The following is a 25,434-nucleotide window of genomic DNA, read 5'->3' as shown; positions in this document are numbered from 1 at the left end:
TTTTTCTAGCATTTATAAAGGTTGGCAGTAGAGGAGAATGTGAACTTCCCAAATTTTGCCAGCACAAGCTCTATAGAAAGACAAAAATGGTATATTTAGCTTCTGGTCAGTAGTCAGTTTAATCCATGGACAGGTTTTAGCTGCTGGGAGAAAAAGCACTGGTTCTTTAATTCTGTCCTCTCTTGCATTCTCAATTCCAGTAATGATTTTTAAGATGGACATGGAAACCCAAGCTTGGTAAACACCTCATCTTCTGGTAACAATTTTATTTTATTAGACCTTGTTTCTTGGAGCAATTTCTCTGAGCTTCTTGAAGCCAAAATACCTTGGGAGATTTGCTTCCACTGTTTTGACATAATTTATGTCTCAGGAAGATGCTGTAGGTTCATCGGATTAATTCAAAGCTCAATGATTACACTGTCAGAGAGAGAATTATAATGTATAGATATCCACATTATCCATGTAGTTTTCAGTAAACCCGTTTTGAATTGAATTTTAAAGAAACAGCATTAGCTGAAAACGAATCTATATAATTCAGGCTTGAGGTTAGAACAAGCCTATGACTTAATTCACCAAAATTATTTTTGGCCTCTGGTGGATAAACAATGGATGAAAAAAAAGCACAAGCCACAGCTGTAAAAACAGATTCTCATGAGGCAGTTTAAACTGGGCTGGTGGAGCGAGCACTGGCAAATGCATACACACACGCCACTGCTGTTCCTCCCGCTGTTTGCTCGGATCACAAACGCCACCGCGGGGTTTCTGATGATGTTACTGGGTGGAATACCCCATTTCCTTCCACAGGGGTATACATGAGGAGGGGACCTCCACTCCTCCAGCCTCCACAATTCCACCTCTCTAACCACAAATACCCTTGGGCCTCCGATGGTTGGGAGGACCCAGGCACAGCAGGGCCTAGGTGGTCGCCTAGGGTGCCAGTCATTAGGGGGGCGGCAAAGAGCAGTCATGTGGGGCTGCGAGCAGAGCCCATCCCACTCACGGCCGCGAGGAGTAGAAACTCAGCGGGCCGGGAGCAGCGCCCATCTTGCTCGCAGCCAAGAAAAGCAGAGTCTCAGCAAGCCACAAGTGGCGTGTGTGTGTGTGTGTGAGTGATAGGGATTGTGTGTGTATGAGAGAGCAATGGTGTTAGTGAGAGAGAGGGAGGGAGCCTGCGTAAGGGTGCATGTGTGAAAGAGATAAGGAACCTAAGTGTGTGTAAGAGAGGGGGGCCCTGTTTGAGTGAATGAGGTTGGAGCCAGGGCCTGGACCGGTGGGGGAGGGGGTCGGGCACAAGGCAGAAGGTTTGTACTCCCCAACTTCAACCCTCACTAATCCACGACAGTTCCAGGGTGACTGGAAATCAAAATTTCCCAGGTATAAAGTTGGATAATTTTTTTTATCCTTGTGTTATTTGATGTGTCTTCTGTTTTGAAATATTTGATTGGTGGTCCATATTCAAAAGCATTTAGAAACTTAACTCAGACGTTAGCCAGCTAAATGAATATTTGGGAAGTTAGCCGGCTAAATCCTAGCAGGCTAATAAGATAGCCAGCGGTCTGGGGATATAAGTGGGAGCAGATGGGTTAGCTGGCTAACTCTGGTCAGGCCAAAGACCTGTCCTGAAGACAGCCAGCCAGCTATAGTTAGCCAACTATCTTTAAGACAGCTGGTTATATTCAGTAGTGTGGCTGCACTATTGAATATACCTCCAAAGTTAGCCGGATAAGTTTATCCAGCTAATTTTGCTACTCGGACTATATTTGACTATGGACCTCTTATTGTTGTTTTGGTAATTTCAAAATAATTTTTACAAGTTTAATTATTGGATGATGTTCTATTTGTCAGCTGTTTTGAAGTGTTTATTCTTTTTATTAGTATGGTTTTGCTATTATTGATCATTTATATTTTATTGTTTGATATTTTATGAGGAATGATAATGTTTTTGTTTTTGCAATGTTGCACTGCATACAGTCTGGCTTGTTGCCGTTTCCAGTTCAATATTTGTCTTCACGTTTTTATTTATACTTTGCGGTCTCTTTATTCTGTATTTGGTGAGAGTCTGTCTGCTCTGCATGTGTGACCAAGGTGAAGTATTCTGCTAGCATGTAATTTTTATGCATAGGTTTATAGCAACCTAGCTTGTGTTGTTTTCCTAATAGGAGGTGTATTAGTGGTTTAGTATTAGTGGTATAATATTTGCAGTGTGGTCTTTTCATAGGTAAGGTTGTTATGTTTGAGTGCGGGCAGTAAGTGCTGTTTCCATGTGGGAAGTTTACTGTATTGCAATCGTAATCCAATTTACTTATGGCTTTCTGAGGATCAAAAACACACCTAATGTATAAAATAGTACAATAGGCCTAATACCATAAGGCTTTCATATGTCTTTTTTTTGTAGGGTTTTCTGGTTGGCACCACAGCAGTCCATGTAAATAATATTCCTATTATTGTAAATAACATTTTTACCTCAGAAGACTGTACGTTGAATGCTCTTTTTCATTTAAAATCTATTACAAATGCATATTTTTAAATTGTCTGTGGACACGGCTATGGGTAGAAGGCAGGACACGAGGTTCTAAGGTTCATCTAAGATGCCTAATACCCTTTCACTGAACCTGCACTCCGCCCCCCCCGCCCCCCAGGCCTCCACACACCCCCTCCCACAGGTCCAAAATGCTTAAATGGGCCAGGAGCAATCCCCACGCATTCCTGCCGCACCTGCCGGAATGTTCTACCAACTTTTCGAAATACCATCCAGGCAAAATTTGTCTTTTTATGCAACTTTTTATAAGCTGAGTTCAAAATTTGTGCACTGTGAGCCAGTATAATGTAAATAGCATCAGGATTTCCTGTGCACGCTATGTTTTACTATGTGCGGGGGTGTTCACAACCTGTGTGCGTATGCACACGTCTACAGCTTAGAGGGAACAGTGCCTGCTGGGATGTAAAAAAAGGCAGGGGTGGTCCCATAGCTGGCACTATTTTGTTGTACGGAGGTATTTCTATATAACAAATTGGTGCCAGCCCTAGGGCCAAGCTGGTGCCATTTTCACATACCAGTAGGTAAGACATTAGCACCTGGGGATCACTCCTGCCCCATACAGGAATTTTGGACATGCAGACAGGGTAAGATAGGTTTCGGAGAGGGGGCAGGCCCAGGGGTGTCGATCTTTAAAGGCTGAATTTCTGGAGCGAGTTGGGCTTTTTTTTGGCAGGGATGAGGGACCGAAGAGAAATGGAGAGCGAGAGAGAGACTAAGATTGGCAGAGTGTGAGACAGAGACAAATAGTGTGCAAGAGAGAGAGTGTGTGACAGAGCAAGAGAAACTGAAACAGACACTATTTTTACCTTATGTTGGTTTACTGGAAAATCAATGTCACGGTTTCATCTGCTGCGCAGGCGTCCTCAGCGAGCCCTGCTCCCAGCTGTGCAAAGACACAAGTTCACTGATCACCTGATGCTTCAGCACAAGGCCTACTTAACCCAGCCTGCCCAGTCCCTCTGGGCCTCTTCATTGAGTCACCTCGGCTCCTTGACCAGGCCACCTCCTTCTCACTATTCTGCCTTGCCTTGTGGCCTCTCTTGGCCTCTTGCTTTGCTCTGTGGCCTCTCTTTGCTCCTTGTCCTACTTTGTAGCTTTCCAGGCTTCCTGGCCTTGCTCTGTGGCCTCTTGGACTTTCCTGTCCTACCTTGCAACTTCCAGGCCTACTAGAGTTACCTTGTTGAGCCTTGTGACCTGTTGGGTTTTGTGTTCCCTGTTGCCTATCCAGTCCTGTCTTTGTCTAGTCCAGTCTTTGTCCAGGCCTGTCCTTGTCTGTCCCATCCAGTCCAGTCCCTTGTATGGTTTTCCCAGGCCGTGCCCTTCGCTCTGGTCCTTATCTTGCCCTCAATTCCAGCCTGGTCTCCAGCCCAACCAGTACCTGATTCCCAGCCAGTACCTGATTCCAGCTCCCAGCCAGTATCTAGACCCAGCTCCCAGCCTGTGCCTGAGTCCAGCTATGATGTTCAGCAGGAAACAAGTCATACTGGCCCCCAGAACCCAAGGGCTCAACCTGTGGGGGGAGAGGGGGCTGGTTAGGCAGAAGACCAACTCCAGTCCTGCTCTGCGGTCCCTGTACCTCTTCTGCGGAGGTGCTCCTTGACTCCAGCCTGCCAAACCGTGACACAATACACAATGAGTGTTACTAAAACCAGAACAAGGTGGGAGCAGCAACATAACTGCAAAAAAGCCAGCACCAGGGCTGACGAGTTTCCCCACTCCCGTCTTCCCTCAGCAGCATCTCCATGTCATTCAGCTTTTCCTCCCTGCCAGCTACCTTAATCAAAAGAGTGCAAAACAGATTCTGAAAAGTTTACATAGATGGGAAATTTTCAGCATCGAAACTGGGTCTGTGTGTAGTCAAGGCACTCATTACTACACAACTGACAACATCATAAGTCGGGGTTCTTTTTGACACTTGCCTGCAAATGTTCAATGATATTATTCCTATGCTATAGTTGTTCCCTTTAAGGTGTACCCAAGCTTGAAGGGGGGATTACTTATTACTACCAAATTAAACTAAGATTTCACAATCAAAAGTATTTAGGACAAAAGCAACATGTATTTTCTTCTTGAGTTGGAGCCAACATGCATAAAAAGGGGAGTCCAATTGAGAGGATGTTCTCTAAAGCAGTTGTTTTCAACCTGGTCCTCAAGGCCCGCCCGGCCAGTCCGGTTGCCAGGACAGTCAACGTGAATACGCATGAGAAATATTTGATGGCACTGGCTCTACTGCAGGCAAATATCTTACTCGTCATGGAAATCCTGACAACCAGACCAGCCAGGTGGTTCCCCAGGGTCTGGGTTGAGAAGCGCTGTTCTATAAAGGCAAGTGCGTCGATTCTTATCCACAGCAGCTATCCATATGGCATACCCATCATATTCCTTACAGCCTTACTATTAACCAATCTTTCTCAAAATATCTGCTTTCATCTTTCAGAGCTTGACTAACCCTCCCTCCTCTGCATTTCTTACTCTGCATCTGCTTTTCTAAAAGCTCCTTTATTACTTTATTTTAAAAACAGTAGAAACGGAATAGCATGTCCGAGTGAAAGAAAGCCGCCAAAGCGATTGGGCAGGTTACTGATGTCGTCATTAGCCTAATCGATGTTTCTAAGACGCAAAACATTGCCTATAAAAGGAACCACGGCAGTCCCTAAGGCTCAGCTCTTAAAGCGGCCATTTGCCTGAGAACGGGGACCATCTGTACCAGGCTGCTTCACTGACTTTCTTTGAAGAGAGCTTAACGTGAGTCAACCAGCAAAAACTTCCCCTCGCTTCGCACCCCCTTGAAATCAGAGACATGTGGACCATCTGAAGTTGTGGAAAAGCATGGGCTGCAGCTTTATTTATAATAATGCCGACTTTAAGTAATACCATTCAAGTCGTACACTCTTAGAATTCAAGGTACGGAATGGTGAGGGGGAGGGAGGGCACCACAAAAAGTTGTCATAGCCAGTAAATATTGCTAAGTATGAATCATCAAAGTTTACCGTGGGAGGAGTGAGGGCGAGCTGGGGCTGAAGACGCTGCTGCCCAGACAGGCCATGCAATCCTACCCATGTGCTGCTTTTTTCGGCTCTGCTACATCATGGTCTACCACCAAACCTAGGAAGCCCCTCCATTGCTTGCCACTTAACAACTTAACTGTGACTCAACAAGCGTTAAGTGTAGCATGTGATCAAGTTTTAGTTGATGATGTTACATTTTTTTTTTCAACCTTGAAAACACTGTACCTAGCATGGTAGCCTTGCCTCTCATCAACAGCCCTCCCACGCCACTGGTGGTTCCAGCAACTCTGCCTTTATTTGCCAAAACACAAATATTGAGTTCGAGGTGCGGTCTCATTTGTTGCATTATGCATGGTCACGTCTGGTCACATTGATTTAAGGGTGTCACCATGGTGTCCTTTACTGTTTACGTCAGAGTCTTCACAGACCCTGAGGGTGATACCATAAAGAATTGGAGTGGCAGGCATTGTCACAGCAGGAGAGGCTGACAAAACTCATTTGCCCACTACGGAATGCATTCTTCTCCTCCAGTCTTCCGTTCTGAGAAGGCGGCTAACTCCGTTGTTCCCCAGAACGGCTACCTCCTGCCCCAGAAATGCCCCCCGACTTACCCGGCTAAAAGGGTTTTGAATGTATACCCCTAAGAGTTTTCTAGCTTGTGGCGTCGTGTTGTGCACAGAGTGAGGGCGCATGTTTTCACTTGGCCGTAGGTGCCAAATTGCCTGGCTACAGCTCTGAGAGAGGTTTTATTTTTTCTAAGTTGGATTTGGGCCTACCTGGAGCCTCAGATTCCTCCGAGACCCCTCCAGAGCAGGCCAAAGGGCTCCACGGCTGTAGTCTCCTCACGAGGTGCAGAGTGCCTGCTCTGGGACTATTTTGGGACTTTGAACGTTTATTTAGAGGCGCCCTGCTGGAGGTCTGGGCCTTTCTGACGCCAGGGACTGGGGAGCTCTGAGCTGAAGACGCCCAGTGTTTAGGGAAGATCTGCCCTTCGTTTGAGACTCAGTGAGGAAGGGGGGTGTAGTAACCCACTACAGAGGATTTCCTGGTTATCTGATTATCTAAGTTGGGGAAAGAAGATTTGTTTTCCAACATCTGGGAGGAAGTGTTTTTTTTCTGCTCCTCTTCCTGCTCATCAAGGAGACTGGCAAACCCTGCAGTCCTCCAAGGATTCCTTACACCTGGGATCCCACCAGAAGATGTGCTGTGAGTAAACTGTGAGTAAAAGATCCACATTCAAGGGAGGACACCCATCCGGCATCTACCAAAGCCCTGAAGGATAGAGACATTGAATTGTGTGTCAGATTTTGTGCCATCGGGAGGGGTTTCCCATCCAGCCAAGGGGGACCATGCCCAGAGGGACCACTGCACAATCTAATCCAAAAGTATAGATGGATTCCTGGCTTAATAAAGACTAATGCACAGATACAGGAGAAAGGAGCTGTAATTGGAAAACGTGCAGCAGAGACTGGGATGTGTTTAACTGTGCCATTCAACTGTATCAGTAACTGTATCAGAAAAGATTTATTTTGGACACTACGTACGTGGTCCGAGTGTGGTTTGTTTGGCACACAACACACAGCTCACAGTACAATGAGAGGGGAAATCAGCTAAACGCTCCAGCCACCCCGCACTGGGACCGGAGAAGACTTCTTTCCACCCCTAATCCAAAGGACCTACACTTTGGGATGGGAAGAGGAGAAAAAGCTAGCCAGCGCCCCTGCCCCAAAGAACCAATAAATAAATTATGTCCCCCCTCCGTACCCAATTAGTATACTAAGGAAGGGTTACACAGGGATGGACAGGAGTGGAAATGAGTGCAAGTAGGGACAGGACTAGAACTGGATGGGACAGACACAAGACTGGACAAGACAGGGACTAAACAAGACAGGCAACTCAGAACAAGAAACACAAAGGCCCGAGGGCAATATTGTAGGAAGCCCATAGCCTGCTAAGCACAAAGTCGCAGAGGGCACTAGACAAGCAGCAAGTTAGCAAGAAGGCCCGGAGACCTTAAGACAAGTAAAGGAACAAGAAGGCCTGTAGGCCACAAGGCAAAGCAAGGACCAGGAAGGCCCATAGGCCACAAGGCAAGCCAAGGAAAAGAAGGCCTGTAGAACACAAGGCAAGGAGCAGGAAGGCCAGTAGGCTACAAGGCAAGAAAAGGAGTGAGAAGGCCTGTAGGACACAAGGAAAGGCAAACAGCGGTCAGGTCAAGGACCCAAGGCAATGGTGTCTGATCAAGGCAGCATTATGTAGGGCTGGAGCTTGAGTGTGGTGCAGACAGCAAGGAAGAGCTTGGCAAGCCTGGAAGCGAAGCTCACTGAGGACTCCTGATGGGTTGGAGGTTGCAAGACAGGCAGAATGCCATTGAGAAGCTGACTTGAATAGCTCTGGGTAGAGCTTACTGGAGGCCTCTGCAGGTGGGGAGGAGTCACAGCAGGCTGGATTAGGGCATGGTGAGGCTGCATGGCATAATATACTGGATCAGGGCACTATGACACTGGCATAATATGCTCTCAAATGCTCTGGCCAGAGATTAAAAGTGCAGCAGCATTTTGTAATAGCTGCAGTGCTTTGATTGATGATATCAGCAGACCAAAATATAACTTACCACAGTAGTCCAGCATGCAAAATGAGTTTAGACCTATGCAATAAACACAGTTTGAAAAAGCCAGACTTAAACAATTGCTGTATCCCCAGATCCCTTCATAATTGAGGATGTATTAATTAGTGGAGTTGGACATACATTCCAATCCCCCTGCCCCCCAAACAACCTTGCAGTTTTAAACTCTACCAGAATGTCAGTAAGGGATTTATTAAATTCCTGTTGATTTGTTTTTGGTCCATACACGTTGATAAGCATGCATGAGACCAAATATAGCACACATTCTATAATGAGAAACCTGCCTTCAGGATTAACCTGTGATCTATTAATAACCAAAAGAAGACTTTGGCAATCAGTATACAAACCACTCTATTCCTAGAGTTATGTGAAGCATAAAAGATCTGACTGACCCACCTGTATTTGAGTTTTTCATGTTCGAGTTTAATAAGTTGATTTGTCCTTGGTGACTTAATAAAGAGATGTTTAAAAAAAAAAAAAAAGAGATGCGTTTCCTGTAAAATAAAAACTAAACTCTGCTTATATGAGCATACTGAAAAATATGCTTTCTTTTATTAGGAGAGGAAATCCCTTTAACATATAATTAGCCTGAGTACCCATTATGTAATCCCTTCTGAAAAGTACCATCCCGGACATAATCCGCCCACACAACACCCAATTGAATAAGTGCAGAACTCATGCTACAGATAGTTATAAATGAGAAGAACCTAGAGAACAAACAATATTGTGCACTGTAAATCCCAGCACCACACAGCCACCAGAAATTTAGTATGCCTTTTATCTCCACCCTACCCTAACCAACCAATTCCCAAACTCAACCAATACAACTCCCTCAACCATGTCTGCCTTAACAGAACCCCCCCCCCCCTATAAACCTTCCAGCAATTATATATTATCCAACTTAATAAAAACCCACAACCCTGACACCCTTTGGTGGGAAACACATAGAGACCAAAAGGGCGGGCCAGCCACCAACCCATACAGCATAAAAAGCATCCCCCCCTACCCTTCTCAAAAGTTAACAATGGAGCATGTGCCAAGGCAAAGTTAGAACAGTAAAACAACAAAAAATAGCGATGGAAAGCAAAACGAGCTTGAAGACCAGCAAAGTTCCACTATGAACTCGAGTGAAATTCAGTTTTAAATATGAATATTGTGACCCCCATGAAAAATTAAACAATTAATAAAAATAAAAATCAAGTCCAGCAAGACTGGCGAGTGCAGCTAAATGCAAATAGCCTTGATATCATCAATTGAAAGTGATGATAGTCAACCTTCAGAGGATAATGTAGCCCAATGTGGTACAATCCATTTGCGGTAACTTGAGCTCTCCTGAACATTATTATTATTATTATTATTATTATTTGGAACTTTTATATACCGACATTCATGTGCAAAATTACATATCACATCGGTTTACAGTGAAACGTGAAAAGCATAAACGAATGCATTACATCAAACAAGGGATACAGGTAATTGGGATCAAAGTTACAAATAAATACTATGCTCTTCCTGAGAGCAAGAAACTAAAACGCACAGTATCACATTTCCAGGATACATAACAGGGGATCAAAGCTAACTTTGCTAGAAAAATGATGTCGAGAAGGAACATATCCATTAAGCTTCTCATGAAGGAAACCAAATCTGCTGTTCCAGAAAAGGCCAGTAATCCAGAGAACTGCAAATGATGATACCCGAGCCAGTGAAAATGGTACAGTGAAAATGGTAAACAACATAGATTGCAAAAAGAAAGCTTAAAAAATGCAAACTAATTTTTGTAATGTGGACACTGATAGATGAAGTGATAGTTAAAAGGGATAAGCAAAAATGAAGAGTCACCAAATCTCAATACTTTTTGTCACTCAGAAAGGAAAACAAACAAAAACTCCCAATCTAGTTGCAGCCATCATCAGGCTATTGAGTCCATGATAGGGTCAGATCAAAACCATGTCAGTCTACTACTGAAGTAGATCTGCTGTGCAATTCTGTTCAAACGGCTTTCACTGCTGTTTGAACAGATTCCAAAATGGTAAGTTTGCTATTAATCAGTGCCCAGAGCCTTGCAGGGTAAAGCATAGCAAGTTTAATGTTAAGTTTCTGGAGCTCTTTCTAGACATTTGCAAACTCTATGTTACGATTCTGCTTGTGGGATAAGCCCACAAGCAGCCTCTCACCTCTTTCTTGGCCATCCAGCTTCTCAACGCCGTCTCCACGTGGCTGAGTCTGCCCCTGCTGTGCTCCGTGGCGGGCCCACCGCTGCCATGGCCTGGAACCGCCGTTGCTGCCTTCTCTCCTTCGCAGCAGGAGCTGCTGACATTCTGCTGCTTCTTCGTGACCTGAAACCGCCGTTGCTTCCTCCTCTCCTTTGCGGCAGGTGCCGCCGACGTCTCCTCTTCACCCCGTGGCCAGGAGGCCGCAGATGCCATCCCCATGCGGCCCGGAGGCTGCTGACATCCTCCGCGTCCCAGCGCGGCATGGAGCCGCTTCTGACTCCTTGGGCCTGCTTCCTCAGCTTCAGCATGGCTGCTGTCCCTGGTCTTGTCTCCTTAGGCATGGGGCCGCACCTCTCTTCAAGATTTAAAGGGCCAGTCCCTCTGGCTCCTCCTCGTGATGTCATCCTGGGTGTTCCTCTTCAGTCCTACAAAAGGGCTCAGCCTTCAGTTCCTCTTCGCCTTTGCAAGGAGTCAGTCATGGAGCGGACTGCTCCTGGATCCTCCATTCCAGCTCTTCGGTCCAGGAGTGCCTGATGTCCAGCTCCACTTCTTCAAGGCACACAGAGGAGCTGTCTTCCTCTGTGGTTCCTGATCCTTCATCTGCATCTTCATTCCATGTTTGGTCTCTTTCCGGATCCTTAGTCCTTGTCTTCAGATGTCTTCGTCATCCGACCCTCCTGATGTCTTCACCTTCAGATCTTCCTGAAGTCCTCGCCTTCTGATGTTCTGTCTTTCCTGAAGTCTGTCATCCAGTTGTTCTGCCTCTCGGAGCTTCCTCAATGCTCTTGATTGAGTGACCTGGGGGTCCGAAGTCCAGATGTCTCAGATGTCTCGTTCTCCAGTTCTCTCGACACCTCCTGGATGCTCATGACTGAGTGCCCTGGGGGTTGAAGTCCAAATGTCCTGATGTTCCAGATGTCTTAATGTCAAGTTGTCCTAGTCTTCAAACTCCTTTGATGTCCTCGTCTTCAGATCTTTGCTGTCAAGCATTCAGACCTTTTGGCTCCTTTTTCAAGGAAGCCTTCAGACTCTTTGGCTCCCTCGTCAGGGTAGCCTTCCTCTCGGATGTCTTGGTTCTGGATTTTACCTCCTAGTGGCTCGTCCTCTGTCCAACTTCGGTATTTTTGATTCATCTTCCGCGCTGGATCTGAAGCCGTCGCTTATTCAGGCTGGCCTGCGCCGATCATGCCTGGTCCCCGAAGCTCTGACCAGGATGGATGCTGCTACGAGTCATGGCCAGATACCTTCATACTGAGTTTTAACTCTTCTGTAGTCTTTCCACTCAGCAAGTGTCTTCATCAGTGTCCCTGATGTTCTTCTCTTCAGCCTTGCCTCATCCTTATCTAGTATCATCTGACCTCATCTTCAAGCAGCGTCTGTTCATCGTCTTCAGTCTTCAAGTCTTGTCTTCAAGTCTTGTTCCAGTTCCATCGTCTGCCCTCGACCTCTGTCCATCCTGGCACATTTGCTGTTCCCTTACAGCAGGTCCGAAAGGGCTATCGAGTGGCCGGAGGGCTACCCCAGAAACCAGCATTGCATTGTTGGGTCTCTACTGATGTGTCCCTGGTCTTCTGCTTGTCCGCCTGTGCTGGGATACATCTCACCTGCCTCTGCGCTTCTGCGGAGCTCCTCTCTGCAGTCACATCCTGGTCCAAGGGCACACTACTCTCCCCAGAAGCGGGATCGCTCCCTAGTGCTCCCGCAACACTCTAGCCTCTTCCTCTAAATCTTGGCAGAGAAATCCTGAAATATAATTTTACAGTTCTGAATGGGAAGCACAACCAATATTTTGGGAAGCCTCGAGACTCCTGTGCTTGACATTGAAATTATGTAGCCGTATTATCACTGTTTGTGGCCAACCACCTTTAGCCGGTACGGGGACAACAGCATAATGAGCATGGTCAATTTCCACCAGGCTGTCCTTGTACTGCAACTTTAGCAAGTCAGGCAATCATTTTGCAAAAGAAATCCAACTGTCTTGTTCTCCCCAGTCTCCTCCGGGACTCTGAGTACGCTTATGTTGTTGTGGCGAGAGCAGTTTTGAAGATGGTCAATTTTGTCTAACAAAAAACAATTGTAGTTCGGCTCCAGTTTTTCAACTTTAGCACTGGTAAAGATAAGCGAAATTTCAATATGAGCAACTTTTGAATCCATTTTCCTTGAGGTAGGTTGAATTTTCCTGCCCTGCCTCAAATATTTGTGCCACTTTTTTTACAACGATTTCCAGTCCTGCATCTAACTTATTGTTGCGTCCGTCGGTCTTTGACGGCTTTGCCCCGCTTGTTGCACCACTATCTCAGCTCCTCCCGCTTACTTGGGCAAGATGTCTACTGCAGCGTCATCAAGCCAACCTCTCTGGCGTCCCCGGAACGGCTATGGTGCAGCCGTACGCCATTGCTCCTCCCAGGTACTTGCTAGGGTGCGCGCGCGCTACCCATGTCTATTTACGCCCAGTGGCACGAACCTCGAGGGTGTTCCCTCATCTGACATCACGCCATCCAGGTATATCTACTTCTTAAGATTGCTAGCTCGTTGAGTTGGCAAAGACTTGAATGGACTCGATCTGTTCCTGTCTGCGCTACTCTGCCGCTTCCCTGCTGCCTGCAGGAAGCTCTACCTCTGCCCTTCGGGGTTTACTACTAACTTGGGTACCCGCTCCTCGGGGGCCCTCTGTTCTATTAAAGGCGCCATTTAGGGAACAGGTACTCACTCCTCGAGGGCCAGCTCTCCCTGCCTCAGTGCCTGTACCTTCTACAACTATCTGGTGGAATCGCATCCATAACAGCTAACACCGAGTGAGTACTCTAATTTCTCATCTGTCTCATCCACAGTAACTCCTTGATGGGTAACCTGCTGCGGAACCTCCTGACGTCATCTAGGAGAGAAGGGCTCCCTCTGCCGAGGTCCCTGAGACTACAACTCACCACTGCCACCTGGTGGCTACTTCAAGCTGTATAAAAAAAGAGTTCAAATTCCGGTGTTTTGTGTATCAGAATCTAGCCCAGTGCTGTGGCTCCTCATGGGGCTCCTCCCCGTGGACGTGGTCATCTCCACAGCACCCAAGGATCCACTAAAACACACGTAATAACAACACTTAGTAGTTTTTGTGGCGAACTTGCCCATTAATTTTTCAATGTGCTTATAGTTCTCAGAAAGGTCATTAACCTGCTCCTTCCTCCTCCTCCGAGGATGACTCCTCAACAGCCAGTTTATTTTCCTTGCTTTGTTTTGCAGTTTTTATAGGCTTGCTAGTCTACTCATAAGAACATAAGAAATTGCCATGCTGGGCCAGACCAAGGGTCCATCAAGCCCAGTATCCTGTTTCCAGCAGAGGCCAAACCAGGCCACAAGAACCTGGCAAATACTCAAACACCAAGAAGATCCCATGTTACTGATGCAATTAATAGCAGTGGCTATTACCTAAGTAAACTTGATTAATAGCAGTTAATGGACTTCTCCTCCAAGAACTTATCCAAACCTTTTTTGAGCCCAGCTACACTAACTGCACCTAATACATCCTCTGGCAACAAATTCCAGAGCTTTATTGTTCGTTGAATGAAAAAGAATTTTCTCCGATTAGTTTAAATGTGCTACTTGCTAACTTCATGGAATGCCCTCTAGTCCTTCTATTATTCGAAAGTGTAAATAACCAATTCACATCTACTCATTCAAGACCTCTCATGATCTTAAAGACCTCTATCATATCCCCCCTCAGTCATCTCTTCTCCAAGCTTAACAGCCCTAACCTCTTCAGCCTTTCCTCATAGGGGAGTTGTTCCATCCCATTTATTATTTTGGTTGCCCTTCGCTGTACCTTCTCCATCGCAAATATATCTTTTTTGAGATGCGGCGACCAGAATTGAACACAGAATTCAAGGTGCGGTCTCACCATGGAGCAATATAGAGGCATTATGACATTTTCCGTTTTATTAATCATTCCCTTCCTAATAATTCCTAACATTCTGTTTGCTTTTTTGACTGCTGTAGCACACTGAGCTGACGATTTTAAAGTATTATCCACTATGATGCCTAGATCTTTTTCCTGGGTAGTAGTTCCTAATATGGAACCTAACATCGTGTAACTATAGCAACGGTTATTTTTCCCTATATGCAACACCTTGCACTTGTCCACATTAAATTTCATCTTCCATTTGAATGCCCAATCTTCCAGTCTTGCAAGGTCCTCGTGTAATGTATCACAATCCGCTTGTGATTTAACTACTCTGAATAATTTTGTATCATCTGCAAATTTGATAACCTTACTCGTCTTATTCCTTTCCAGATCATTTATATATATATATATATATATATATATATATATTGAAAAGCACCGGTCCAAGTACAGATCCCTGAGGCACTCCACTGTTTACCCTTTTCCACTGAGAAAATTGACTATTTAATCTTACTCTCTGTTTCCTCTCTTTTAACCAGTCCACGAAAGGACATCACCTCGTATCCCATGACTTTTTAGAAGCCTCTCATGAGGGACTTTGTCAAACACATTCTGAAAATCCAAATACACTATATCTACTGGTTCACTGTTATCCACATGTTTATTTAATCCCTTCAAAATAATGAAGCAGATTTGTTAGGCAAGACTTCCCTTGGGTAAATTCATGTTGACTGTGTTCCATTAAACCATGTCTTTCTATGTGCTCTACGATTTTGATTGTTAGAATAGTTTCCACTATTTTTCCCGGCACTGAAGTCAGGCTCACCGGTCTATAGTTGAGCCTTTTTTAAATATTGGGGTTACATTGGCCACCTTCCAGTCTTCAGATACAATGGATGATTTTAATGATAGGTTACAAATTTTAACTAATAGATCAGAAATTTCATTTTTTAGTTCCTTCAGTACCCTAGGATGCATACCATCCGGTCCAGGTGATTTGCTACTCTTTAGTTTGTCAGTCTGGCCTACTACATCTTCCAGGTTCACAGTGATTTCATTCAGTTCGTCTGACTTATCACCCCTGAAAACCATCTCCGGAACTGGTATCTCCCCAACATCCTCATTATTAAACACGGAAGCAAAGAATTCATTTAGTCTTTCTGCAATGGCCTTATCTTCCCTAAGAACCCCTTTAACCTCTCGGTTATCTAATGGTCCAATTGACTCCCTCACAGGTTTCTTGCTTTGGATATATTTTAAAAAGTTTTTATTATGAGTTTTTGATTCTATGGCCAACTTCATTTCAAATTCTCTCTTTGCCTGTCTTATCAGTGTTTTACACTTAACTTGACAATGCTTATGCTTTATCCTATTTTCTTCAGATGGATCCGTCTTCCAATTTTTGAAGGATGTTTTTTTTTGGCTAAAATAGCCTCTTTCACCTCACCTTTTAACCATGCAGGTAATCGTTTTGCCTTCCTTTCACCTTTCTTAATGCGCGGAATACATATGGACTGCGCCTCTAGGATTGTATTTTTAAACAATGCCCATGCCTGTCGAACACTTTTAACCTTTTCAGCTGCACAGATTTACTTATTGTCCCCCTTCCAGTTATTAGTTTAAATTTCCCACAAAGAGGGGACAGACCTTTCATTCATCTCCTTGGCTGTTTAGTATCAAAGAATAACACGGCCCCAAAGATGACCAGGATATCAGAAGAGGTATTAGGCCCGATAGGAGCTCAACCTTGTGGCTGCCTCCTCCTTCAGAGAATAACCGGAACTTTCCTTACATTTTTTTTGACTCAGCAGGTTTGGGGTTTTTTTGGGGTGGGGGCTCCCAGCTCAGTCGGAACCAGGGCTGGGATCTGGTGCCAGATATAGGTCGACTTTTCATTTAACTCCATATCCCCGTCTCTGATCATATTAGTGCAGTCCTCCTCTGGAGCCCACGTGCCAGGCTCCTTTACGAACCCTACATTCATGGTTACTAAATTCAATCAGTAGGTGTCACCGTTGAACAAGGACTGTGACTTCCTCCTCTCCCCCAGGGTCTGATGCACCTCCAGTCTCAGCTGATTTGGTGGGGGAGCTGGGAATTAAATCCAAGTCCTTCTGCATGGCAGTGCTGTGCTCTGCTGCTAAGCCACTGGCCAGCTCTAACCTTGACATTAATTGATGAGTTTCAAGGTTACCAGTGGAGTAAAATTCTCATCACATAAGCAGCATTTCATCCGCTAGAAAATGCTGACCAAATAAAATGCTTTCCAAATAAAATGCTTTCAAAGATCCAGATTTATTTTGTACAAAATCTATTTTATTAAACTAATATTATTTTATTCCAATATTTATAGATAACTGAGCAATATATTCTTTCATGAAGCAACAGTGTTTTCATATCAACTCTCTGCAAACAAATTATTTAAAGGATTGGGACCAGTGTTGCCAACTTTTTCATTATTTAGCAAGGAGATTCCTTATTTGACCGCAGAATTGACATTTTTTCCCAACATTCTCCATCCTAAACGTTTCCTGATGCCAGGGCAAGCTGAAACATTGCTTTAAGGTGTGTATGTGTGTGTGTGTGTGTGTGCGTGTGTGTGTGCGTGCGTGCGTGCACGCTCATAAACTGTGTGTACAATTAAAAACAAAAATGCAGAAAAAATTTGGACAGAGAAATGAGACAAAAACCTGGCTTTCACCATCTTCTTCTGATTAAAATTAAAAATTGTCTGTTGTCTGGAGCTATCCTTGCATTTGTTGCAAAATCAAACCAACCTGTCTTTTTGGCATTTCCATTAGGAGCCAGGGGAATCCCACATGTCTTCTGCAGAAGAACATCTGCTATCCTAAATAAAGTAGAATTCCCCTCAATATTGTTTGCTTTGCTTCTCTTCCCCACCCCCCACGCAGTGCATATTTTAGAGATGCTAAATATGAAAGCCACATTGCTAAACATATCAGAAGCATGATTGCTCTTATTCTGTAAACAATATATTAAACAGAACAATATTTGAACATTCTTAAAAATATGAGCGGCACTTAGCATATTATAACAATGGAATAATGCTTATAACATTCTAATGAACAAAGAATACTTCCGGAACCAGATGCCTCAGGCCCCTTACGAAGCACAGAATAAACGTTTTGAACTTCCGTGTCTGATGTTCCTCTTCACTGGTGTTTCTCCGCAGCTGCACCCTCTCACTCTCACTCATACTGCTGCCTCGTCCCCTTTGCTATATTCTCTATATGGCTCTCTCTCCACCTCCCTCTGGGGACCCTTCTCCTCGCCTCTTCCACAAAAGACCTCACCTGCTGCTGACCTCTCAGGTCCATAGGTCTTCTCTACCCCCATCTAGGCCCACCATCCCTCCCCCCCCCTTGGTTTCTCACCCTTCCCCTTCAGGCTCCTTGGATCCACCTACACTCATGCTCCCTCCCCTTTCTGCCTCTTTCTTCCCTTAGACTTCCCCCTCTCTCCCCTCAGGCCTCCTGACCCCTTCAGGCTTCCTGACCTCAGGCTCCTTACCCCCACCTTCCCATCATAATTAGCGAGGGAAAGGTAAAACAGGGAGGTGGCTGTATGTGACCGCAGTTCTACTGTTAGGCAGGGTGAGGTGGCCACCTCTAGTGGGGACGGAGTAAGCGGTGCCCTCCAGGACACCCCTGTGGAGGCAGCCTTGCTTCCATCCAGTGTGGTTTAATTGAAGAAGGCCTGCTCGGTGGTGCACTTTAACGACGTGCCAGGAGTGTTTCCACACTCTGCCGGCATGAAGTAAGTCCACATGGTGGTGCGATTTAGTGACTACCAGTGGGGTTCTGACCCCCCTACTGGCAGAAGGAAGAAAACTGGGGAGGGGGAGGCGGGAAGGGAGTAAGGGGGAGGGAAGGGAAGGGGGGGCTGTGAGTGAGACGGGAAGAATTTGATTGAGAAGGCAGGGAAAGGGTGTGAGTGGGAGAGGAAAAGAAGGAAGGGGGGGGAGTGTGAGAGGGGAAGGGAAGGGGGCATATGAGCGAGAGGGGAGGGGGAGTGTGTGAGAGTGCACCCATCTTCCACTTTCCCAGAGAGGCAGATGCTGGGGAAGGGTGGAGGGCAGGTTGCAGGGGTTGGCAGCATTGTGGCAAGGTTGCCAACTTCCTGTAAATATTATCATTAATACTGTATCTGCCACTCCTCTGAGACCCCTGAAACTGGCCTCCCCCTCCCCCCAGCATTTTAAACCAATGACAGGACCAAACTCTAAGAGACTCCTGTCTAGCAGAATGTCCCTCTTGGTCCTCTTGGTGATTTGACCTTTACTGCCCCTTGGGTGGGAGAGGGGGGGGGGCTGGGGGAGGAGCACCATCGCATACCTTGCCTTGAGCCATCCCTGAATAAGGTATAAGTCAGCTGAGCCTGACACCTTCCCCACCCCCAGGGCATTCCTGAATCACTGTACTGATCCTTGGCTTGATCCCGGCCACGCTCACCAGTCCTGGGCCCGGTCGACACTGCTGCCGCCTCACCGTGGGAGCAGGGAAAGAAGATTACATTCCAGTGGCATTGCTCATGCTTAGGTTCCCCACCTGGCGTTTTTGTGCTCCCCTCCTCTGGCCCATGTGTTTGCTGCTCCTGCACGCTTCGTCTGATCTTCAGGCTCTGGACACGCTACTCTGCATGCGTGTGCTATTTCTGCTGTTGTACTCACCGCTCTCATACTCTCCTTCCCTTGACTAGTCTCCAGTGCTCATGAGATGATCTTTCTTTTCTCCCTGGCCAGGGCACTTCCTGCTGTCAACATGAGCTCATAGATGCAAAACTCCTTCTCTGAAACCCAGCATCTCCTGGCATCTGAACTGAACATCAACTGGTCCTGTGCAACTTTACTTGACCCAAAAGTAAGTCTTTGAGCTCAGATGAGGAATTATGCAAAATTATGCTTGCTATGATTGGTTTTGTGTGTCCTTAATTGCATAATTTCCTGAGGTGTAATAATTTCACTCTCGTCTTTAGCATATGAGGGTTTGCTGGTTTCTTAATTGTGCAACTGACTGGGAAGCATGTGCTATTTTCAGTGATGTCCAAGGTAGGATCATTATTTGTTGTGAAAAAAAAAATACTCTTAGAAATCAGTCACACACTGAGGGGCGGATTTTAAAAGCCCTGCTCGCGTAAATCCGCCCGGATTTACGCGAGCAGGGCCTTGCGCGCCGGCGCACCTATTTTCCATAGGCCTGCCGGCGCGCGCAGAGCCCCGGGACTCGCGTAAGTCCCGGGGGCGGGGCCGATCATGGCGTTTTGGGGGCGGGACGCGGCGTTTCGGGGGCGGGCCCGAGGGCGTGGTTTCGGCCCCGGGGCGGTCCGGGGGCGTGGCCGCGCCCTCCGGAACCGCCCCCGGGTCGCGTCTCGGCGCGCTAGCGGCCCGCTGGCGCGCGGGGATTTACTTCTCCCTCCGGGAGGCGTAAATCCCCGGACAAAGGTAGGGGGGGGGTTTAGATAGGGCCGGGGGGGTGGGTTAGATAGAGGAAGGGAGGGGAAGGTGAGGGGAGGGCGAAAGCGAGTTCCCTCCGAGGCCGCTCCGATTTCGGAGCGGCCTTGGAGGGAACGGATGCAGGCTGCGTGGCTTGGCGCGCGCCGGCTGCACAAAATCGGCAGCCTTGCGCGCGCGCCGATCCTGGATTTTAGCAGATACGCGCGGCTACGCACGTATTTGCTAAAATCCAGCGTACTTTTGTTTGCGACTGGTGCGCCAACAAAAGTACGCGAACGCGCATTTTTTGTAAATTTACCCCTGAGAATTGGAGCAAAGTGCGTCCCAGTGAAAAGTCTGTTAGTGCCCATTCAGTAGAAGAGGACCGGAAGGCTCATCTGCATACTGCTCCCAGCATCCCCTGGGAGAGGAGTCTAGAGGTCTCCGCAAGCGATCCAGGGCTTGAATTCCATAGCCCTGCATTCCTTGCAGTAGAAGAGGACCGGAAGGCTCATCTGCATACTGCTCCCAGCATCCCCCGGGAGAGGAGTCCAGAGGTCACCACAAGCGATCCAGGGATTGAATTCCACAGCCCCAGCTTCCAGAGGCCCCGCACCCTTTGCAGTAGAAGAGGACCGGAGGTGTGTGCGCCTAACGGCGCGCATCTCAAACTCTTCAATTAACTGAGTGAAGATCAATTTATTGGTGTTTAAAGAGGATTGGTAAGCGTAGCTTTGGAAAATCTTTGGACTTATAAAAGTTTGGTGAAAGGTGAAATAGAGAGATATATTCTTTAGAGTTTGTGTGTGTCTGAGGTAATAAGCAAACCAGAGATAGTTAATTCTAGTGTCTGTCTTTCCCACCCACTCAACCCTTGATTTTTAGGCACGAGATACTTTCTCATTAAAAATCAATCAGGGTCTTATCTAAATCTTCCTATTGTACCAGCTCTTATTGAAAGTTTAATCATTCCCTTGTAGGACACTAGCTGATTAATTAGTAAATTCACTTGTAAATTTAAAGTATTCTAATTCCAACTCCATTAGTATCCTAAACTTAACTAGGAACTCAAAACTAAGATGAAGGCAGCAGTCCAGCAGCAAGAGGGGGGCTTTCCAGTCTTTTGCATTGAGTGTCACATGTATGATTTTTTACCCGCTGGTGAGAGATTGTATGTGTGCACTTGGTGCAAAGAGCTCCTGGCTCTCAGGGAATGAGTCCAATCTCTGGAGGCTAGAGCAGCAGACTTGGAGGAGCTGAGGCAGACAGAGAGGTACATTGATGAGACCTTCAGGGACATAGTAGCCAAGTCCCAAATCCAACCTGGCAGCCCCAGTGCTGCCTTGAATCAGAAAAGTCTCCCAGTAGGAAAATATCACCCTGGTGTAGCAGGAAGTGATCCTGTAGCAAGGACCTGCTCTCCAGGTGATGTATTGTCCTCTCGCACTGGGGACAAGTCTCTCAGGGCTACTGCCCAGGAGGGAAGGGTTAGGCCGGCCATCATAGTTGGTGACTCGATTATTAGAAATGTAGATAGCAGGGTGGCTGGTGGACGTGAAGACCGCCTGGTAACTTGCCTGCCTGGTGCGAAGGTGGCAGACCTCACATGTCACCTAGATAGTATTATAGACAGTGCTGGGGAGGAGCCGGCTGTCGTGGTACATGTGGGCACCAACGACATAGGAAAATGTGGGAGAGAGGATCTGGAAGCCAAATTTAGGATTTTAGGTAGAAAGCTGAAATCCAGAACCTCCAGGGTGGCATTCTCTGAAATGCTTCCTGTTCCATGTGCAGGTCCCCAGAGGCAGGCAGAGCTCCAGAGTTTCAATGCGTGGATGAGACGATGGTGCAGGAAAGAGGGATTCAGTTTTGAAAGGAACTGGGGAACTTTTTGGGGAAGGGGGAGACTTTTACGAAAGGATGGGCTCCACCTTTACCAGAGTGGAAACAAGCTGTTGGCACTAACTTTCAAAAAGGAGATAGAGCAGCTTTTAAACTAGAACAAGGGGGAAAGCTGACAGTCACTCAGCAGTGCATGGTTCGGAGAAATGTATCCTTGAAGGCTACTAATGAAACAGGAGAGTTAGGGCATCCCAAAAGAGAGGTTCCAATAAAAGCAAACATAGTCAATGTGCCTATATGTAAAAAATCACTGAAGCTAATGATTTCCAAATTATCGCTAACAACTGAAAAGCAGGTTGTTAATACAAGCAAAAAACACACTTTGAAATGTCTGTATACCAATGCCAGAAGTCTAAGACGTAAGATGGGCGAGTATAGTAGCAAATGATGAGATTGACAAAATTGGCATCACAGACTTGGTGGAAGGAGGATAACCAATCGGACAGTGCTATATCAGGGTACAAATTATATCGCAATAATAGAGAGGATCAACTTGTTGGGGGTGTGGCACTTTATGTACAGGAGGGAAGATAGAATCCAACAGGATAAAGATCATATAAGAGACTAAATGCTCATTAGAATCTATATGGGTAGAAATCCCATGTGTGTTGGGTAAGAGTATAGTGATAGGAATATACTACCGTCCACCTGGACAAAATGGTCAGACAGATAATGAAATGCTAAGAGAAATCAGGGAAGCTAACCAATTTGGCAGTGCAATAATAATGGGAGATTTCAATTACCGAAGAACAATAGTGCAGGAACAAATCTCAGTTCCACCAAATGTTTCAAATAGTGTGTTGTTTATTTCACAGTGTTCAACTGGCAACTCCACAAGTAACAACAATAACTTGTCAAAGTCCCCCGACATGGTCCCGTGTTTCGCTGTGGCTGCATCGGGAGGGACCAGGCATATAAATGGAATCTACAACAAAATATACATGTAAATAGTGGAACACAAAAAAAAAACCAAAAAACAGGGCTACTATATTTCAATAACATTATAGACACATACCTTTTGTATCAGTCAAGGGAGCGCGAATGCTGTTTCGCACTGTTTCACAAAGAGACGGACCGCAATACGTTGTTGTCATATCACAGTTGTCATCCGAGGGCCTTACGAGATAACATCCCTACTGGCCAGTTTTTAAGACTTTGCCGCTTGTGTTCATCACGATCTGACTTTTTGGTCCAAGCTCACGTTATGACTGCTCGGTTCATGGAAAGAGGCTACCCGTCACGAGTGATTAAGAGGGCGTTTAAACGAGCTTTATACACTAACCGGGATTGGCTTTTTCTTTCCCCGCTGGGGTCGGATGAGGTGTGTAACAATTGCATTCTCCCATTTTCTATTGTGAGCAAAGCAGTAGCCGATATGATCCGGAGGCATTGGCATGCGTTATCACTATCAAACCTTTTCCATGGTCCCCTGCGGTTCACATTTCGGAGGGGTAGAAACTTACGTGATCAGCTGGTTCACACTGCGTTTCCGGGCGCTGTCAGAGCATTAAGCACGGGGGGTACTCATAGACCGTGTGGGCATTGCACCATGTGTAGTCATACGGACACAGTTTCATCATTTGAACACCCCATCACCGGTCCTATTTTTCAACTTCGTTCCAATTCTGATTGTACCACAAAAGGTGTCGTATATATAGTGAGGTGCCCCTGTCCCCTCCTGTACGTGGGTAAGACCATCAGGATGGTGAAAACACGGATGATTGAACATTGTTCTAATATCCGGCAGCAAAGAATGGATGAGCCCTTGGTGTCCCATTGGTCCCACAGCAGACATTCCATCTCTGATCTCTCCTTCTCTGTATTGGAGGTATTTGGAGGTATTTGCCCGCCCATCCCGGGGGGGGGGGGGGGGTGACTTTACCGAGGTGCTGGGTCGGAGAGAGCAGAGATGGATATTTACCCTTGATACTGTTTTTCCGAAAGGTTTGAACAAAGAGATTGAATGGTATCTGTTTGACTGAGTGAGTGATTCTGTGCTCTGTTGTGACTGGTTGCTAAGAATCTCGCGATAGACTCCCGTTTCGCGCCTTCCTTCTTCTTTAAATGGCTGTCACTTTTGAGGGCGTTCGCGCTCCCTTGACTGATACAAAAGGTATGTGTCTATAATGTTATTGAAATATAGTAGCCCTGTTTTTTTGTGTTCCACTATTTACATGTATATTTTGTTGTAGATTCCATTTATATGCCTAGTCCCTCCCGATGCAGCCACAGCGAAACACGGGACTGTGTCGGGGGACTTTGACAAGTTATTGTTGTTACTTGTGGAGTTGCCAGTTGAACACTGTGAAATAAACAACACACTATTTGAAACATTTGGTGGAACTGAGATTTGTTCCTGCACTATTGTTCTTCAGTACTTGCTTATGTGCAAGGTGTTGCTTCGTTGGATTTCTAGATTTCAATTACCCCAATATTGACTGGGTAAATGTAACATCAGGACTTGCTAGAGACATAAAGTTCCTGGATGTAATAAATGACTGCTTCATGGAGCAATTGGTTCAGGATCCAACAAGAGAGGGAGCTATTTTAGATTTAAATTTTAGTGGAACGCAGGATTTGGTGAGAGAGGTAACTGTGGTGGGGCCACTTGGCAATAGTGATCATAATATGATCAAATTTAAACTAATGACTGGAACGGGGACAATAAATAAATCTGCAGCTCTAACACTAAACTTTCAAAAGGGAAACTTTGATAAAATGAGGAAAATAGAAAAAAAAAGAAAGGTGCAGCTTCAAAGGTTAAAAGTGTTCAACAGACATGGACATTGTTTAAAAATACAATCCTAGAGGTGCAGTCCAGATGTATTCCACACATTAAGAAAGGAAAGCAAAATGATTACCGTCATGGTTAAAAGATGAGGTGAAAGAGGCTATTTTAGCCAAAAAAAAATCCTTCAAAAATTGGAAGGTTGATCCATCTGAAGAAAATAGGATAAAACATAAGCATTGTCAAGTTAAGTGTAAAACATTGATAAGACAGGCGAAGAGAGAATTTGAAATGAAGTTGGCCATAGAGGCAAAAACTCATAATAAAAACTTTAAAAAATATATCCAAAACAAGAAACCTGTGAGGGAGTCGGTTGGACCATTAGATGATCAAGGGGTTAAAGGGGCTCTTAGGGAAGATAAGGCCATTGCAGAAAGACTAAATTTATTTATTTACCAAATTTTTTATACTGTCGTTAAGACGAGCTATCACAACGGTTTACAAATTATAAAATGCAGAGGGTAAAACATACAGTATTAAAATCATTTAGCACATAAAATAACAGTAATAAATGAATTCTTTGCTTCCGTGTTTACTAATGAGAATGTTGGAGAGATACCAGTTCCGGAGAAGGTTTTCAAGGGTGATGAGTCAGACGAACTGAACCCAATCACTGTGAACTGGGAAGATGTAGTAGGCCAAACTGACAAACTAAAGAGTAGTAAATCACCTGGACCAGATAGTATGCATCCTAGGGCACTGAAGGAACTAAAAAATGAAATTTCAGATCTATTAGTTAAAATTTGTAACCTATCATTAAAATCATCCACTGTACCTGAAGATTGGAGGGTGGCCAATGTAACCCCAATATTTAAAAAGGGCTCCAGGGGCAATCCGGGTAACTATAGATCAGTGAGCCTGACTTCAGTGCTGGGAAAAATAGTGGAAACTATTCTCAAGATCAAAATCGTAGAGCATATAGAAAGACATGGTTTAATGGAACACAGTCAACATGAACACAGTCAACATGGATTGACTGGGTAACCAAGGAATTGGATCGAGGAAGAGCACTCG

At 45.6% G+C, this 25,434-nt stretch overlaps 1 protein-coding gene across 3 annotated transcripts in view; it reads left to right on the top strand.

Annotated features, from left to right (window-relative positions):
- Nucleotides 1–25,434, top strand: part of MYLK (myosin light chain kinase) — a 741,434-nt gene that overhangs the window by 74,867 nt on the left and 641,133 nt on the right. For all 3 annotated transcript variants that reach the window (XM_029605228.1, XM_029605226.1, XM_029605227.1), the window contains one exon: nt 19,041–19,158. The gene's annotated coding sequence lies outside the window, so the exon portion shown is untranslated. The remainder of the gene's footprint in view (nt 1–19,040; nt 19,159–25,434) is intronic.

The sequence above is a fragment of the Rhinatrema bivittatum genome, chromosome 6 (genome assembly GCF_901001135.1).
Source record: "Rhinatrema bivittatum chromosome 6, aRhiBiv1.1, whole genome shotgun sequence".
Lineage (NCBI taxonomy): Eukaryota > Metazoa > Chordata > Amphibia > Gymnophiona > Rhinatrematidae > Rhinatrema > Rhinatrema bivittatum.
This window is presented reverse-complemented; position numbering and strand designations above follow the sequence as displayed.